Consider the following 19,292-nt stretch of genomic DNA (forward strand, 5'->3'; position numbering starts at 1 on the left):
GCTAAGGAAATACCAAAAGGATGAGCAAAAGTCAAGCAGATGACCTGGAAGAAAGCGTGGAAGAGGGAAGGACTGGGAGAACTGAGCCTCCCTAGCAAGAAGCTTGGCTTGTACGAGGGTCAAACTGAAGATAGGACACATCAAATTTGGGGAACTAAAAGGGGTTCCTTTTCATTAAGCCATAGCAAATTTGTTCACATGGGAAGAACCCTAATAGATCATGAGGCCCCCTACTAGGTTATAGAGTTTGGGCTCCATCCAAGGGCAATGTGAAGCTAAGAAAGCACCCTAATTTTGAGGTGGAAAAGCCCTCTGTTTTAACTCATGCAATTCTCTACGTGCAGAGGGATGATGGCCTGTAGCCAAGCTGGTTACATTTATCGATGGGGAAACGGGGCGGGGCAAGGGGGACCACAGAATTTCTTGCTGAAGATTACTCTTCAGTTGGTTGCAAAACTCAAACAAAAAGGCAAGTCTCCGGCTTTTTGATTCAGTACTGAGGAAATCCATGCTGCTTCTATTCCATGATCAAGCAGAACTCAACAGCCAAAGAAAATGAAATTGCATAAAATATAGCCATATATAAGATAAATGTCGTTTATTTTACATTATTGATTCCAAGCAAATTCTCCCCGAAAGGCGCAAAGTCAAGACCCCTCCTCTGGGAGTTGCCTTAGTCCAAAGTCCACCTCCGAGAAAGCCTGCCAGACGATGACCCCTCCCCAGGGTGGGTCAAGACCACTCCCACGTGCTATTAAAACTACCCACCCCCAGAGAATGAACACGTGGTCTCTGGGTTTTGTGTGGTCTCCCCTTCTCTCTCTTCCTCTCATTGCTTTCCTGGTATCACCTGGGAGCATTGCATTAAATATGGGCATCTTTTATTTGGTCTGATTGGAGTTATTTTGCATCAGCGATGAGGCTTGTCTTAAGAAATATTCCTAACAAAAAACACTCCAAATAATTTGCTCTTTAGGATGAAGCACCTCCCCCCCCCCCGCGGAATTGTGAGTCTCACTCCTAAGCATGTGTAGTCACTGCAGATCAAAATTCTGACAATCATGGTGAAAAAAATGAATAATAATTAAAAAAGAAACCTGAGTTCTGTGTTTAAAGCCATCCTCCACAAACACCTCCACAGCTTTCTCACATGGCATCAGAGAGGGAAAAATGTATGTGTGTTGCTATATATGTAAGTCATCACTTCTGAAATAGCAATTTAAATTAGACGGGTGATGTAACATCAAACCACAAAGGATCATGAATTCTGAGCACTTGGGGAAGTATGTGAGATCATCAAAATCTTCTCAAGTACTTTCCTGAGACCTGGATAAAGTGGTTTATCATCAATAGCCATTTATAGGGAACAACTGGGCTCGCCCAAATTTGTGAACTCTGACAAGCATTGCAGAAGGTTCCCTCGACCCAAGACTTTATTGTAGTAATATGGGGCAGCGGGGCTGCGTCCCTGGCACCCCAGCCGCCCGGCTAGCTCAGTCAGTAGAGCATGAGACTCTTAATCTCAGGGTCGTGGGTTCGAGCCCCACGTTGGGCACCATTTTAATAAGGCGGCGGGGCTGCGTCCCCAGCATCCCAGCCGCCTTATTACTACACTTTATTCCTTATTTCTAAAGACTTACTCCAATGTCTCAAGCACTTTCCAATTAGTTCCCCTAAGAGGCACCGAGGTCAACTATTTTTCCCTCCGTTGCAGGTACAGCTGCATCTCCCAATCAGAGCAGCACCATGCTGACCTGCCTACAGGTCAGGACTATCTAAGAGCCTCCAGGCTGCATCTCAAGGAGCACAGATTCCTCGAAAAGCCCTAAGCTTTTCCTCAGCTTTTTTCTAGGTTTGCTTCAAAGTCCGTGTATCACGATTTAGTCCACAAGGCAGTTAGTTCATCCTGGATGAGGTTGAAACAGACCCTTGCTTTAAAAAAGTATATGATAGCTGCAGGGTTCTACTCTAAGAAATGGAAAAGTAGGAGACGTTTCTCATTATTTTGAAATTATTACATTCACTTATTGAGTGCATGTGTAGACATGGGTGTGAATATGTGTGTGAGCGCTTGTGAGTGGAGATCAGAGGACAGTTTACGGTAGCTTTCTCTCTCCTTCCATCATGTGGATCCTGGGATTGAACAAGACTCTCAGGCTTAGCAAAAAGCGCCTTCACGCTATAAGCCACAGGCCGTAGAAGTTATTCTTGACCACAGGTGGAGCACTAAGGAGCAAGCTCAATTAGTGGGAGGGCCCAACCCCTAGCTCAGCTTGCTCCTCAGCTGACTTCCCCAGCTGTCACTGGACCTCTGCTAGGTCAGTTAATGGTAGCAGATAATAAGCTCCAAGTGGGTAAGGGGCTCTATTGTACGCCAGTGCATACTTGGCTCTGGACAAAAATGCTTGGAACAAAACAGGTAGTCGATAAAGATGTGATGGAGAAATAACGACTTGAAAATAATTTGACACTGGAGAGATGCGAATGAAGCCGAAGCTTCCTTCCTTCTGGGGTGGCAGGTGTCTCTGATGATGGAGGCAGCTGCAGAGAAGGCGTCCCTCCTTCTCCACCTCCAGAGTCGGGAAGCTGAGTGCTTTAAAGCCGGAAGGTATGAGTCCATCGCGGCCCTTGGTAGCAGGAGGTTGCAGGTCAGGGGTGCGGAGGGAGCCCCTCGCCACAGCCATTTCCGGCTCTTTGTGTGACAGCAGCCGCGGCGAAGGGGCCGGGCACGGTGGCCAGGGGAGGAGCTGCCGCGGGCGGAGGGGCGGGGCCGCGGGCGGGGCGCGGCGGGCTGCAGGCGCAGCGGCGGAGCGGGGCTAAGCATCCTGCGCCCCGGCGCGGGGCCCTGCGGTAGCCTCGGGCCCCTAACCTCGACCTGCCACCGACCCAGGTAAGGGACTCTTGGACATGTCGGGGCTGATGCGGGAACCGAAATGCTGCCTGGGCGGAGGATGCGCTCCTGAGGATGCGCGAGGGGCGGGCGCCACTTCTCCCAGCCCGCTGGGGGCGCTTGGCGTGGCGCCCGAGGCTGCGCGGCCCCGGGTCCCTGGAGGCCCAGCTGCAGGCCCAGCGCTGCCCCTTCTCCCCTCCGCCGTACCGGGCGCCCTGGGCAGAGAGCGTCTCCCAGGAGGCGCCGGTACAGCGCGCAGGTCCCCGCGGCGTCCGCAGCAGCAGCAGCAGCAGGTGCGTGGCCTGGGCCAGGGCCGCCCACCCCAAGGGGAGACAAGGATAGTCTTGAGGACCAGGGGCACCTGTAGGGGCCACGAGCCAGGGGTAGGGGGTGGGGGCAAATCCCTGCGCCCAGGTACAGAAGAGACCGGTCCCCGCCTCTGCGGTCGCGGCCACCATCACTCCGCCAAGGCCACCTAGAGCCGCCTGGGCCCTCCTGGTAGGCTGTGGGGTACCGGTTACCCCCGGTGAACTGGAGCCGGGCGGGGCCGGGACCGCAGCGGCGCGGTTTGAGAAAGGAGGGCTCTAATGAGCCGGGAGGAATGGCTGACCTGCTTCGAAGCGTTCTGGCCTATGCTAGCACCTCTCTCTCTCTGCTCACTGTGGGGGAGGGAGGAGGTAGGGTGAGGGAAGCCTAGGAGGCAAGATTTTCTTCACGTGTAGCTTCCCACCTGTCTGTTGTGAGTGATGGTCATATCACCTGAGGGAAGTAAACCCTCCTGTGTGCACAGGAAGGGAAGGAATAGCCTGTGGTAAGAGTGGGGGCAGGGAGGATGGTCCAGGCAAATGATGGTTTTCTACCGCGACCGTCCAGGTGCTTCCTTGATTAGGAAACCTGACTTTGAACTTGGCTTGCCCAGTTTCTTAGTGGCCACAGCTCCACAGTTGGGCAGGAGGACTTGGGGGACAAACAGCAGGCAGGGGCTCAAGTCAAGAGCGTATTGGCTGCTCAACTACCATTTCTACCTCTTGCCCCCGCCCCTTAGGGCAGGAAGTAACCAGTCTTACTCTTGGGCACGGGCCCTGCTGGAACCCATACCTAGCATTCAGTGCACCCCCTCCCTTGTTGGAAGACGAAAATATAGGTTCATATCTAGTCAGGATTGTAAAGTCCTTGAGGTAGTTGTCCCCACCACCATACCCCCTCCAGAACCTTCTCCCCCTCCACGAAATGCTCCGTGTGTTCCTTCTCTCCTGTCAAACTTGCTTGAGAAAGGAGCCAGTGAGTGGTGTCTATCTTGAAGAGCTAGATACAAAAGGTTTTCCTATTGGATGCAGAGCAGGTGCCTCTGAAGTCATGGGATCAGAAAGGAAGCTGAGGATGGGAGACAAGCAAAGCAGAAGGCAAAATATTTGATATCTCTCATGGTTGACTTTCAGATGTAGGCTAGATGTGGGAGTGATCCTGTCACCAAAATGGCATATCTAGCAGCTGTCGGCTTCATTCTGAGTCAGGGCTGCTATGGCCTGGTGGGCAGGAAGAGAGAGAGAGAGAGAGAGAGAGAGAGAGAGAGAGAGAAGAGAAGAGAAGAGGAGAGGAGGGGAGGGGAGGGGAGAGGAGGGGAGGGGAGGAGAGGAGAGGGGAGGAGAGGGAGTTAGTTTGTGGCAATAGGTCAGGGGTTACTGTAGCCAGAAGGCTTTTGTTGCTCACCAGTGTCTACTTGTGGGGTGTGAAATTTTCCCATAGAGAGTTCCTCACCGAAGCTAGCTGCCATCTGCCCTGACTCTTATGAGGCCACAAGAGCATGCTGCTGCGTATAAAGCCAGTGTGCCTCTGGGTGCTTCTGCTTACTGAGCCCCAGGCCAGTGGCATTAGCTCAGTAAGCTTCTTTATTATATCTCCTGGCCAGATCCGACTGGCTGTATAGGAACCCAAGACTGCCTTGTTGGCTGTGTGGTGGAAAATGGAAAGGAAAAGCCCAATTTAGGCATCGGGCCAAAGGTGGCGTTATACAGCTGTCTCGATTTGGAGATCTTTGCTCAATCAGATCACATGGAGGAGTAATTTAACAAGTAGTACAGGGCCCCAGTAACAGGACATGTACCCTCTGATTATTGTGCCCCCTCTGTGAACAGTGGGCCTCTGAGACTGTCATCGACCTGAAAGCTAAATTAGGGGATGAATAGGCAACGAGCTAATTAGCATTGGGCCCAGTGTGGCTGTAGAACAGTATAGGGCTCCTGTCCTCCCAGTTCAGCCTCAGCCTCCATGCTCCACGAGGCTTCTTTGGGCCACTGTTCGCCCCAGGGTTCTACCCAGCGCTTCACAACATGGCCTTTTTGTAGCCTCCACGTGGCCACCATAACAATGAGTCTGTTTCTTTACTGGCAAGTATTAATTATTCACTTATAGTTGACGAAAGCAGACGCCAGTCACCTCATTGGAGGCTCTGTGAAAGGCCTTTGACCTTGTCGTGTTGAGAAGCAAAGCCATAGCTAGGGTCCGGCCGATGGCCTTGCGTTTGTAGCTGGAGGTGGTTAGTGGAAAGGGAAGGCGGCAGGCAGTTTTCGCCTTGCAGACTGTGAATGGGAGGCCAGCTGTGGTGGGGGAGGGGCCGGGACATCTCTGGATGCTCTTATTAAATGAAGGATGCACGAGCGTGCCGAACAGAATGTGTGGCACACGGACACTCCCCTATTTATATCTTCAGTGCTGCGATGCATGATTTAAAAGATCATCAAGAATCTGTTTCATGTGTACTGCTAACTCCCAGCCCTCTCTAACCTCTCCACCTCTGGGGCTTACATGCATCTTGCTTTTTCAAGGGGAGTTGGTCTGCCGGATCAATGGCGGTGTGTGCCAAAGGCATTGGCAAGGTGTGTGATCAGACAAGGTGTTGGCCAGGGCTTCGCCTGGCAGCTGCTGAAAGTGAGTGTGGCCAAACTTGAGTAGGCAGGAGGAAAGGGGTGTGGGCAAGTGAGCAGAGGCAACTCTCATGTTTCAGCACACGGAGTCCAGGAAGAACTTCTTCCTCTGTGTGTGTTCAGCATTTTGCAACCAAAACCAAAATGTCAAGGGCAAGCTCGGCTTTACTCCGGTGACAGACGGAGCAGTGCAGTGGACTTAGGACGGGGGATTTCTCCTGGCTCGCTGTGTACCTTTAGCATGGCCACTGCCTTCTCTGACTTCAGCAATGGAGCACTGGAAAGCAGTCTGCTCCCCCTGTTACCTGTCTGTCACCACCAGAGCCCCCGGGATGAGATAATGTCTGTGAACCCCCAGTTGGAGAAGAAGTCATGGAAAGAGGAGGAGAAAGAGGATCCGGTGCATGGCTCCTTTGGAAGGCTGCCTCCATTCCTAAAGGGACTCTTTATTAAGTGTGTTTTGAGTGTCTGTTGTAAGAGTTGGATCTGTGGCTTCCCTGTACCATGGAGCCAAAAGGGAACTGAAAGGCACTTTGTGGTCCAGGTCCCCAGGTCCTGTGATGCCCTTATCTGTACAGAGACACTCCAGGATCCACACAGTGTGTGTGGGATGGCGCTCAGGATGCAGAAGTCTGGACGGTAGTTTCATAGCTATGGCCATTGTACCGAGGGCTGTGGGTGTGAGATGTACCTCAGCAGACATCCACTTTGGCCGTGCTTCTCAGATCCTGGTGACAGGAGGAGTGAGTTGAGAGCACATGCTTGAGATAAATGGTGGCAGAGGGAAGGGCCAAGTGCAGCAGACTTTCCTGCAGGGCTCATTCTGCCTGGGTGGCATTCTGAAAGCCTCATGTCAGCTCAGAATCAGTGTGATGACAGAGAAAAGCAACTAGGACCTTCCAGAGGAAGAGACCCAGTGATGACCTCATCAGTGGGGCCTTTTAATCGGATGATGGCCTCCGTGGCCAATCTTCTCAGAGTAGAGGTGCTGGGCTTCCGTCTCTAGGTGGGATGGAGGGAGTTTGTGTGGTTGTCAACTGACTTACTTTTCTTCTTGCCATCACCCAATAACTGACCAAAGCAATCGAAGGGAGGAAGGATTTCCTTTGGCTCACAGTTTAAAGGGGTACAGTCCGTCATGGCCGCAGGAGTGTGAAGCAGCTGTCACATCGCATCCCCAGTCAGGAAGTAGAGAAGGATGAATGCCAGTGCTCAGCCTCCTCCTCCTCCTTCTTCTATTATTATTATTACTATTGTTGTTATTATTCCTTTTTATTTATTCTGTGACTGTAGCCAATGGGATGGCACCCCTCGCTCAACACTGAGGGTAGACTTTCCAGTTTAAATCCTGTCACGTGGACAGCAATGATAAACTGTGATAAAATGTGAGACTTTCCACAGAAAGTCAAGGTAGCAGGCTGATTAGGAAAGGAGACTCCCTCGGTTTGGACCAGTTTCCTCTGAGAGGACTAAGAAGCAAGCTGGAGCTGACTGAGAGGACTGCCCAGCTTTCCCTGAAGGCCCAGGAGATTAAAGAACATGCAGGGCAGACCCCTCATCACAGAGTCATTATCTCCATGCGAGGGATGCCGAGAGCTCTTTTCAGTTTGTGCTTTTAAAATGTGCTGCTTTAGGGTTGACTTCGACAAAGCGCGAATGGCAAGGTAAGAATTAAAATCGAAAAGTCTCCCTCCGACCTCCAGTCCGTCACAGCTCCGTGTAGGAAAGCGATACAGAGCCGCTTCTTAAAACGAGCAAGAGGGGCATTCGATGGAAGAATTATCCACAGATGTTTTCTTAGACTCTTAGATGAGGAAAACTTCTGTAGATAGGGTGCCTTGAGGGACCATGGTATATTTTCACTTTTCCCCTTTCTTTTTATTTATTTATTTTTTTTAACCAGAGGGCATGAATTTGGGTCACTGGCTCACGCAGACAGCAAATCGTTAAACAGCAATGAACTCTGCAGTGCCCAGTGCTCCTCCCTCTGCTCTAGTTCAAGGCATCAAATCCAGAAAGGAAATCTATTCATGGCATCAGTGGTGGCTGGAGAGTCTCCAACAGGGTGAAGCAGTTTGGGATGGGATGGGAGGCGGTGGGTTTCAGCCGTGAGTTCTGCTGATGGCTGCAGCGAAGCCGGCCGGCCTGTTGATCGTTGTTTTGTTAAACTGACTTATGGAAAGCCATTTTCATGTAAGTATGTAACACACTTGTAGCGTTTTTCCCCCACTCACCTTCACCTTTCTCCTCCCTCTCCTCCATATTCGTCCCCTTTGTTCCTCCAGACAGTTTCACTTCTACTCTCTCGCCTGTCTGTTCCTACGAGATTTTGTGCATCTGTATAAAGTCTAGGACCCACAAAGGAGAGTAAACTTGTGATATTTGTCTGTGTCTGAAACTGACTTATAATTCTCGTAATATGGCGAGTTTCTGTTGCATCCATTTTCCTGCTCTTGACGTGATTTCGTTTTTATGGCTAGAAAAAACTATTTCTTGGCATATGTAAGCCACGTTTCCCTTATGCATTCAGAATAGGTCGGTCTAGACTTGGGCCTCGACACAGGGTAGGGTTTGAGAAGAGGAGGGAACAAGCCACAAAGCCGTGGGCAGTAGTTTGAGCAAATGCACATAGCCAGGATGTCCTTGAACAGACTGATGACCCCATACACCCTGGGCAGGTGGTCCAAGCTGCACAAGGGTGGCTTTAAGAATGGTCCTTAAATGGAGGTGAATGTCCCAGCTAGCATCAGAATCATTTGCCTGTGGGTTGGAAAGGCCCAGGGAGAGAAGATCAAATTCAGTGATTCTTAACTGGTTGGTTGGGGTTTTCCATTTTCTTTCTCTTTTTCTTTCTTTTTTGATGTACTTGTGATGCGCAGTGGTCATGTGATCAATAGCTCACATTGTTTCAGCACCATACTCCACACAAGGGACAAGCGCGTTAACAGTGATGTGATGGGGACACTTAGAAACTTCTCCTCGTGCGTAATAAAATGCAGCCCAGTGGCCTCGGTGCTTTAGCTGGGAGTTGTAGCAACCTCTACAACACAGATTCTGACGTCATGGTTGAGGCTACTAGCACACCAGCCTCCATATTTTCTTGTGTGTGTGTGTGTGTGTGTGTGTGTGTGTGTATAGCCACACAAGCATGTGTGTGTCTGTGCATATGGAGGTCAGAGGTCAACTGTGCAGCCATGGAAGTCACTCCTGGCTGTTGTCTACTTTGTTTTGATATCGTTATCATCATCATCATCATCAAGACAGGATTTCCCATGGTCCTGGAGCTCACTGATTAGGCCCAACTGGCTGACTAGTGAACCCTAAGAACTCATCTGTCTCCAAATCCCCAGCACTAGTGTTAGAAGCAAGCAGCCATCAGGCTCAGTTTTTATTTTTATAGGCCCCGGAGACCAAACTCCATTCAGAATGCTTGCCTAGCAGGCACTTTCCCTAGTGCGTTGTCCTCCCAGATCCCAAGCGCCAAATGTCACAGAGAAGCTGGCTTCTGGAGAGTCAGTGAATGTGACTTGGGAGCCCACGTCAGCCTCAGTTGGAGCCACGTTCCCGCTGCAGGTCCACAGCAAAGAAGGCTTCCGCCAACCTAGAGACCAAACCCCAGAGAATCCCTAATCAACCAATACCGCATGGTGCTTGACCCTGAAAGGCCCCTCTCGGGTTCCATTAGCCGGAGCTTCTGAAAGCCTGCTCCCCTCCACATATACAAGTCTCACTGTGGCAGCTTGCGGTAATCCCTAGTGAGGGCACAATCAACTGGGCACCATGGAGGAATGACTTCCCCTCCATAAAGGACTGAGGACCATGGCTCTGAGCTTGTGGCATTTGTTTACTTTTGGTTGTCACCAAAAAGCCTTCCAGAACCCCACTGCCACCAGAAGCAGCTGAGAAAAGTGGCCAATGAAATGGCAAGTCCCTTTGCCCCACCCAACAAGGTCTTTCTTTCCGATTCCTTGTAGAAAAAACAAGAAGGCTAGATAGGCTTTCTGCAGATGTTCAAGTGGAGGCTGATTTATGCTCCTTGGCTCCACCTTTAGATCCCCTGAGAACAGAGACGCTGCAGGTGACAGAGCTTCTGGTCCTAGGGGACAGGCAGTGAGGCACCGCCTAGCCAGCCGGTGCTATGTACTGGCCAGGTGTCTCAACTGTTAACAAGGAGGTCTGTGGGTTGTTTTTCAGAGTAAAATTTAAAATTCTGCTCAAAGCAATACATGCACTTGCTTTTGAAAACTAAGCAATTGAAAGACTTGTAGGCCAGGACAACCCTGCAGAGTGGGGATCCCCTGGGGTCTATGTTTTTGAGTAGCTATATCCAGTCTCGAGCTATGTTCACACTCTGGGCTTGTCTCTTTTGGAGATTCACTTTCATTTTGTTTTGTTTTTGTAGTTGTTTTTATTGAGCTATATATTTTTTTCCACTCCCCTTCCTTCCTCTCCCCTCCCCTTCTACCTTTTCTCATGGTCCTCATGCTCCCAATTTACTTAGGAGATCTTGTCCTTTTCTACTTACCACGTAGATTAGATCCATGTATGTCTCTCTTAGGGTCCTCACTGTTGTCTAGATTATCTGTGATTGTGAATTGTAGGCTGGTTTTCCAAGTGCATATGATATTTGTCTTTCTGGGTCTGGGCTACCTCACTCAATATAAAGTTTTTTAGATCCATCCTTTTGCCTGCAAATTTGAAGATGTCATTTTTTCCTGTTGTGTAGTACTCTATTGTGTAAATGTACCACATTTTCCTTATCCATTCTTTAGTCGAGGGGCATTTAGGTTGTTTCTAGGTTCTGGCTATGACAAACAAAGCTGCTATAAACATAGTTGAGTGTATGTCCTTGTGGTACGATGAAGCATCTTTTGGGTATATACCCAAAAGTGGTATTGAGGTAGGTTGTTTCCTAATTTTCTGAGCAATCGCCACACTGATATCCAAAGGGGCTGTACCAGTTTGCACTCCCACCAGCAATGCAGAAGTGTTCTCTTTACCCCACAACCTCTCCAGCATAAGTTGTCAACAATGTTTTTGATTTTGGCCATTCTTACAGGTGTAAGATGGAATCTCAGAGTTGTTTTGGTTTCCATTTCTCTGATGGCTAAGGATGTTGAACATTTCCTTGAGTGTCTTTCAGCCATTTTAGATTCCTCTGTTGAAAGTTCTCCATTTAGGTCTGTACCCTATTTTTTATTGGATTATTTGTTCTTTTGAAGACCAATTTCTTGAGTTCTTTGTATATTTTGGAGATCAGCCCTCTGTCCAATGTGGGGTTAGTGAAGATCTTTTCCCATTCTGTAGGCTGTCGTTTTGTTTTGTTGACCGTGTCATTTGCTTTACAGAAGTTTCTCAGTTTCAGGAGGTCCCATTTATTAATTGTTTTTCTCAGTGTCTGTGCTACTATATTTAGGAAGTGGTCTCCTGTGCCAATGCGTTCAAGTGTACTTCCCACTTTCTCTTCTATGAGGCTCAGTGTGGTTGGCTTTTTGTTGAGGTCTTGGACTTAAGTTTTGTGCATGGCGATCAATATGGATCGAAGAGATTCACTTTTTTTTTTAATCACACCGTGTTCCCAATCTATTAAGATCTCTGCTTTTATCAAATCACATGTAACACATCTATTTCATTAAGGTGTACCATTGATGAGAGTAGGAGGCTTAAGAGATGTTATATTTCTTTTCTTACTTGGTGTTTTGTTTCATTGGAAAAATCAGATTTTTTTTTTTCTTAATGTCAAGTTAAATGTCAGTTGCTACATCAGACTCTGTCTTAGGGATTGCTGTGCTAGTGCAATCCCTGCCCAGCCCCATCACTGCATGCAAGAACCTTGTCTGGGCCCCAGTTTTTTTTTTTTATCACTGGGAGGGGCACTCTGTTGGATAACTCCTCCTTTCTCATTTAATTTGAACTTCAGAACGTATCAGCCCTCTGCTCCGGCAGTTTCCTGTCATCTGAGAAGTCTTTTCTCCACAGCGGAGCAGATGTAGGAGCAGGGCAGTGGGTGTGGTGGTGTGTCCCACGGAGGTGAGGCTGGTGAACTGCTGTGAGCTTCAGGCCAGCTTGGACTCGTAGTGAGACCCTCTCAAGCAGACAGCAACCAACCAGGCAGGGGAGAGGCAAAAAGTCAGTTTGGGGGCTGCTCCATAGGGAAGGGTGGGGTTGTCTGTTAGTCTGCTTATCCCCTCCCCTGTCTTCTGCTCCATCTGTAGCTCTCTCTGTACCCCACTTGTACATGCTGTACTCATAGGTTCATAAAAATACTAAGTTTGGGAGTGAGTGTCTTAACTTTAAGACATACGGAGTATTTCACAGTTGACCATTTAGACCATACACTTCCGTAATTTGTAGTAACTTACAAACCTGGGCAACCACAATCTCAGATAATTTTAGAACGTATTTGGCATCCCCGGAAGAGACCTCATGACGTTAAGTCGTATCACTGATTCCGTCCCAACCCAGCCCTAGTCAACCACAAGTCCATTTTGTGTCTCCATAGATCGTCTGGACACACTGTATAAATGGGATCACACATCGTGGAGCCTTTTGTTTTTAGCATCATAATTTCAAGGCTCTTGCGTGTATTCAGGGTCATAACATGTATCCGAACTAAAGTCCTTTCTGTTGCTGAATAAGATCATGTTGTGCAGTGGGTACTGATTTTATCTCAGCTTATACTCTTGGACTGTTGTGGATAATGTTGTTATGGATGTTCATTTACAAGGCGTTTAGTTTTTATTATAGTTTATGTATTTATTATTTATTTATGGGCTCTTTGTCCGTGTGTGGAGGTAGCAAGTTTGTGGAGGTCAGAGGACCACCAGCTGGAATCAGTTCTCTCCTTCTGCCATGTGGCTCTCAGAGGTTGAACTCGGGTCCTCAGGCTTGACAGCAGGTAGGGGCTGCTCAGTCATCTCACCAACCTCCTACAGATTCCTCCCCCCTTATTTTTTCCAGCTTCCTTTCTAATCTGGCTCCTTTTATTTAATTTTCTCTTAGCTACATTCTCGAGGATGACACTCACTATAAAGGCAGGAGCAGGTGGTCTGTCTTGGTCCTAGCGAGAAAGTATTCCACTTTCCCTCATTAAATCTGATATTGGCTACCCCCCACCACACACACACACACACACACACACACCATCATTGCTCTTTATCGAGTGTTCTTTATTGGGTTGAGAACGTTCTCTGTACGACTTGGGCTTTTTTTATTTGTTTGGTTTCTTTCCTCCTTTCTTTCTTTAGTTCTTTTGTCAGAAGAAGGTGTGGGTTTTCTCCACCAGCTGACAAGCCTAATTGAGTTGTAGCTGTGTTGCTACCGGAGACACTGGATGTGATCTGGACCTCTGCCTCCTCTCGGGGAACCTAGTCAGAGCAGGGGAGAGAACATAGCAAATGGCTTGGGAAGCTGCCATACATAGCACGAGGAAACAATGTGCAGGTTCAGTGAGGCCCAAAGGAAATGATGCTCAGATGGAGATTCTCACAGAGGGTATCGTTCCCTTCCATCTCTTCCAGTTCCAGAATCATCCCGAGAGTATGTGGCTTCCGTCCGATATACCACAGTATTGGTGATGCTTTTACAGGATGTGGTGCAGTGGGAGTTCTTGGCCCTGCACTCAATTGCCCAAGTTCCTGGACCTCTCCCTATCTTGAATGGTTCTCTTTCAGTGTGTGTATTTGGTTTGTTGTTCTCTTAGCATATGGACGGCTCCAAGCCTATGACTTTATTCTACAGGTTGGTGTCAACCCAGCTTCTTAGACTGTGGGTCAGAACCCCCAATGGGTCAAGTAACAAATCTGGCCACCCGAATATGCTGCGGTCAAAATTAAACATAATGAGTCTGAGGTGTTTCTGGAGCACCCATGGAGCTTGCACTGTGCAGCTCCACTGGCAGCCTGGGTTATGGACACACAAACACTTTGCACATCCCATGCCATCTCAACACACAGTACTGGTACACTCTGCTTGGAACCACCTTGGCCCATGTGTGGTCCTGGTATGTGTTATAAATTGCAATGATTTCAAAAATATATCTATTTTTCTGTATATAGGTGCTTTGCCTGCATGTATGTGTGTGAACTACATGTAGATAATGTTCACAGAAACCAGAAGAGGGTGTCAGATCTCATGAAGATACCAGTAAACGTTTGATTTGCATACCTGTTTATGCCTCTACATACCCGTAGTTTGGTCAACATTTCTTGGGTTGAAAGAGATCACAGGAGAAAATGTTTAAGAATCCCCAGTGTAGGTTATTCCCTAAAAGCAGCTCCAAGTGGTTCCCGTAAGGCTGACAGCTGGGAACCTTGACCTTTGTCTTGTAGACTGTTCCTGCAGAATCTTTCATGCCCAGTGCACTCAGTAGTGGTTGCATGGCCCATCGTGGCACACTCTGGAATACCAGGAAGATGAGCAAGAATAATTGCTTTCCTGCTCAGCTGGTTCTGAGGTTTGAAGGGGCTCTAATCCACAGGGCACTGGTCTCCATGGAGCTGTATCCTGCCATGGCCACCTTCTGTGCCCACACAGCTTTTTGCCACACTCTGCTATACCCAAGATAGAAAAGCAGGCCATACTCTTGGGTTTTGCTCACTCAACAGCCAACCCCATTTTATCCTAATGGGACAATCTCCCTTTTAATTGTTTTGTTTTATTATTTTAATGTATATTCACATAATATTTTCCTTCTGTATATAAATATATGTATATGTATATCTGTGGGCATCTGTCTATGTATCTTCTAGCTGGGTACCTGGGCAGGTGGGGAAAGTATTTTCTGGCTTCTAGGTGTTTGTAGATCTCCCAAATATGACAGTTTCCTAATCTTTCCAACTTGGGAGAGTTTTGGTCCTAAGGAAGAGAAAAGCAGCCAAACTGGGAGGGCGGTGATGAGTTTAGCATTTTCCAAAAAGGTACAAAAGCAAGCATGGCCTAAGCGCTGAACTAGAAAGAAAGATATCCCGTGTACCGGGCCTCTGCCAATCACTCACATGGATGAAAGCATTTATTTCTTATTAACAGTGACCTCTTGAGGAAAACATCAGACAGTAGCTGCCCTCTTGAATTTATGGGGCAGTGGTGGTGGGAAATCAAGATGAAAGAGCCATACAGAACTGACATCTTAGTGACGATGCTTTGGGGCAGGGCTAGGAAAGTCGTGGCAGTGTTTATCTGCTCTGTGGTTAACACACCATGAGCTTCGGTGCTGAGCGGTGAGAAGCCATAGCTTTAGTCTGAGCAGAGGGCAAGACTCCCACAAGCCAATTTGTTACTGATTTTTTCTGAAAACAGGAGGATCCCAATGTAGCTGAGTTAGCACAATCAGGAAGGCCCTCTGCGTTAACTTTTACAAAAAGAAATCTGATGTAAACCAGCCTTTAAAATCTTTAGTGATATTCATGAAAGAGAGAGAGAGAGAGAGAGAGAGAGAGAGAGAGAGAGAGAGGAGAGGGGAGAGGGGAGAGAGAAGAGAGAAGAGAGAAAAGAGAGAGAGAGAGAGAGAGAGAGAGAGAGAGAGAGATTGTTAGCTTGATTCAAACTAGAGTCACTTGGGAAGAAGGACCTCAATTGAGGAATTGCCTTATCAGATTGGTCTGTGCATGTCTGTGAGACATTTTCTTAATTTCTGCTGATGTAGGAAGTTCCAGACCACTGTGGATGGTGCCATCCCTAGGCAGGTGATGTAGGAAGTCCCAGCCAACTGTAGGTGGTGCCATCCCTAGGCAGGTGATGTAGGAGGTCCCAGCCCACTGTGGGTGGTGCCATCCCTAGGCAGGTGAGCCTGAGCCTTATAAGAAAAGTAGCCAAGCAAGCCAGCACTAGCAGCATTTCTTGTGGTCTCTGCTTTGGTTCCTGCTTGAGTGCGTGCCTTGGCTTCCCTCCATGGTAATCTATAACCTGTAAGGTTAAATGAACTCATTCCTCCCCAAGTTGCTTTTGGTCAGAGTGCTTCATAGCAACAGAGAGCAAACTCGGAGAGTGTGTGTGTGTGTGTGTGTGTGTGTTGTGTCTGTGCACTGTGCACACAAGGAGAGACGTGCAAAAGTCATTAGTTCTCTCCCTTCACTTTTGTGTGGGTTCTGGGAATTGAACCCAGGTCTCCAGGTTTGCATAGCAAGCACCTTATGGGCGGAGCCAACTTGCTGCCCCACTGGGTGTTTTTCAGGGTCTTATCTCTCTGCTCCTACCTTACCTGCTGCCTCTGTGTAAAGAGAGCTCCTAGTCTGTTTTAGAGAAGGGCCCTGCTGGGAATTCACCAGTTGTGACTAAGAGCCCAGTAACCTGCTAATTTGTACTTTTATTTTCTGACACTATTTCCTGAATGCTCAGTCTGGGCCGTCGGAAGGCCTTGCTAAGTATTCTCCATGCTGTCAGTTATAAAACGCTGAGAACAAAGGACAGGCACTTTTATAAATTATGGTCCTTTTTCCAGGGGTTAAATCACAAGCTTGTGGTTCAGTGGCTGTTCAGTGCTGAGTAGCAGGTTCAGCCCCAAGGCTCAACCCCACCCACTGTTAAACCACCTTGGGAAAAAAAAGAAACCCGCCTTATTTTCTCATTACTTCCAGAAAGTAAAAAAGGAGCATGGCTTTGAGATCCTACTCGAGCTGTGAACAGAAGAACCTGCATTTCCAAAGCCAGGTTCTAGCTACCCATCATGCACCGGTGCCAGGACCCACCCAGTCATGTTGTGGTCTGTCAGTCATCTCAGCCTAGGAGGCTCTGCCTCCCCGCTCTGAAGCAAATTACTCCTGAGCTCAGGGCTATTGCTTATCTTGCAGCAGCTGGGGGGCTGACTTTGAGTTGGTTATGAAGATAGTGAATTAAATAAACGGTACTGACTCCTCATGTTGAGAGACAGCGGCTGCATGAGGTAAACCAGGCCTCAAGAGCACGGTGAATTTGAGAATAATTTATTACTCTCTTTTCCGAAATGAAAGAACAGGCGCATGTGCATGGACTGAACACATGGGATAATTCTCATGTAAAAGGTTGCGTAACACACTGGCCTCCCGGGCCAGGAAAGCATGCTTGTTTTCACGTATACCTCTGTTCAAGTTCCTAGAACGTCCTCCTTTCTTATTGATGTGGCTTTGGCACTGATTTCCAGCACTTGAGCTAAACATGTCTGATTTCCACCTCCCTTAGGCAACGGATGATCTACAAAGGCAGAGCCATTGCTGAAACTGTATTTCCAAGGAGAAAAGAAAGGCCGTGTTATGTAAACAAAGACTCTTAATTTGTTGGCTTTATTAGGCACATACTGGTTTAGTTCGAGGAGACCTTGGGGTGCTTCTATTTTGAAGGAAAACGCTTTAACAATTATTCTAGTAAATGAATGTTTTCTGAAGCTCATGAAGTCCTGAAGAATCCCAGGTTTTGGGAGAAAGGTGAGAGGAAGGAGCATGGTAGATGAGGATGGAGGTCAGAGCAGAAGGGAGAGGGGGTTCCAGTGTGAACTGGGAGCCCGCCACACTGAGCGAGAGGCCTTTGCAAAAGGTTCCAGACAGACATACAACAGGAGAGGGAAAACAGGAGAAAGCCCACACCAGCGTCACGGAGGGCCAGCGGTTCTTACTCCTGGCTGAGTGTTTAAACTATATTTAAGGTTAAAAGACAAATTACATGACTCAGGGAGCAAACTCAGATCCTCAGGTTTGGCTGTAAGCTCCTTTACCTACCCAGCCCTCTTACTTACCCAGGATTTTGTTTCATTCTTCTCCATCTTATTAGGAAGTCAATCCCTGTATCACCTTGTTCCTATTTTAGTAGATATTTCTAGAAAACACTTTTAAAACATACTTGTGTTTTAAAACGTACTACATTACAACTAAAAAAAAAAGCAGTCTTTCGATAGTATCAAACTTGTAGTCAGGATTCATTTACCAGCTTTTTTATTTTTTTGATTTTTATTTTTGCTTCTCTCTCGCTGAGTATTACAGTTTTGTTTTCAGGGTGGTGTGTTTGGAATGGAATCCAACCAGGATTCAAACACACACTGCGTCAGAGTACAAAATCTCATAGCTGCCCCCTTCCTGCACTTATTTTTCTTTTTACCCTTTTTACCTTATTTGTTGAAGACATTGAGTCATCCTCCGTATTGACTTACCTGTGCTATTATAATGTGTTTTTTTATTTATTTTTATTTTTTATTATTTGAGACAGGGTTTCTCTGTTGCTTTTGGTTCCTGTCCTGGAACTAGCTCTTGTAGACCAGGCTGGCCTCGAACTCACAGAGATCCGCCTGTCTCTGCCTCCCGAGCGCTGGGATTAAAGGCGTGCGCCACCATCGCCCTTCTTATAGTGTGTTTTTCTGCCCTCTGCATGCCCTGTGAGTCAAAAGCTTGAAGCGATTCTGCTGTTCCTTTTGGGCCTAGCATTCTTCCCAGGTGATGGTGTCTGTGTCCATCAGGAGGTGCGTGGTTGACCTGGCTGCTTTCGTTTAGTGATGCTGGCCGTCTTGATGAGCAGTGAGTGGAGCCACTTACTCGTTAGCTGTTTGAAAGCGGAGGCGTTCCCATTGGCATTGTCTCTGAGAAAGGAAAACAAATTATGTATCTTTTCTTTTGACTTGGTTTTCCCAGCCAGCAGTCTGTTTTGTTTAGGAAAGGCAAGTTGCCTCTTCGCGTTTTTCCCATTTTCAGCATAAAAACGGGATCACAGGCACCGTCCAAGTAATGAGAGCCAGGTTTTTATTTGGTAAATCTATGATCTCACTGAGGCAAAGGCGTTTACTCTTGTGCTGGTCCACTGTAGCTTCCCTGATGAGCACACACATGCTCCATCCTGGGGGAGCAGGAGCTTGATTCGGGGTCTCCTCTAGATCTGTTACACACACAGTCCCGGTATCTTAGACAGAGTCCTTGCTATGCCGAGAAAGTTGTTAACCTTGCCAGTCATTTTCTACCCCAGGCCTGGGCTCACGTGAGTCCTAATTCCTTGGTAGGAAGTCAGACTGGCGTCTGAGCACTGAAGGTGCCTGTTGCTCGTGGGCTGGGATTTGTTTCTAAGTCTTTTCAGTGGGCAGAAACACGGGTGTATATACAAACATCTGTATGTATAAATATCATTTGTGTCTTTATAAATGTGTATTTGTGTCAGTGAGGACCTTGTTATGTGTTTTAATTTTAACTATAAATATAAACACATATGTGCATGTGTACACATCTGGTTATCTATGTTTGTGCTGGTCTCATTTCTATTATTGTGATAAAACACCTGGACAGAGAGCAACCCAAGGAGAAAGGGTTTATGTTAGCTCACAACCCCAGGCCGCAGTCATCTTGGCAGAGGCAACACAGCAGCAGGACCTCAAGACAGCTGTCACACTGCACACTCAGAGGCATAAAGAAATGCATGCATACCTACCCCGTTATTTCACTTAGGAGACGCCCTGCCTAAGGAACGGTGCTGCCCACAGCTCGGTCCTCCCCCATCAGTCAACCCAGTTAAGACAACCCCCTCTAAACATG

At 47.8% G+C, this 19,292-nt stretch overlaps 1 protein-coding gene across 3 annotated transcripts in view; it reads left to right on the forward strand.

Moving 5' to 3' along the window:
• The first annotated feature begins 2,738 nt into the window (after window positions 1-2,738).
• Window positions 2,739-19,292, forward strand: part of Cyfip2 (cytoplasmic FMR1 interacting protein 2) — a 121,805-nt gene continuing 105,251 nt past the window's right edge. Inside the window, exon 1 of one of the 3 annotated variants that reach the window (XM_041675908.1) lies at window positions 2,739-2,890. The gene's annotated coding sequence lies outside the window, so the exon portion shown is untranslated. Of the gene's footprint in view, window positions 2,891-3,005; window positions 3,184-19,292 lie in introns of those variants that run through there. The other 2 variants (XM_041675910.1, XM_041675909.1) reach the window with 2 other exon arrangements.

Source organism: Microtus oregoni, unplaced genomic scaffold (genome assembly GCF_018167655.1).
Source record: "Microtus oregoni isolate MIOR12 unplaced genomic scaffold, Mior012 000027F_ref0000203, whole genome shotgun sequence".
NCBI lineage: Eukaryota > Metazoa > Chordata > Mammalia > Rodentia > Cricetidae > Microtus > Microtus oregoni.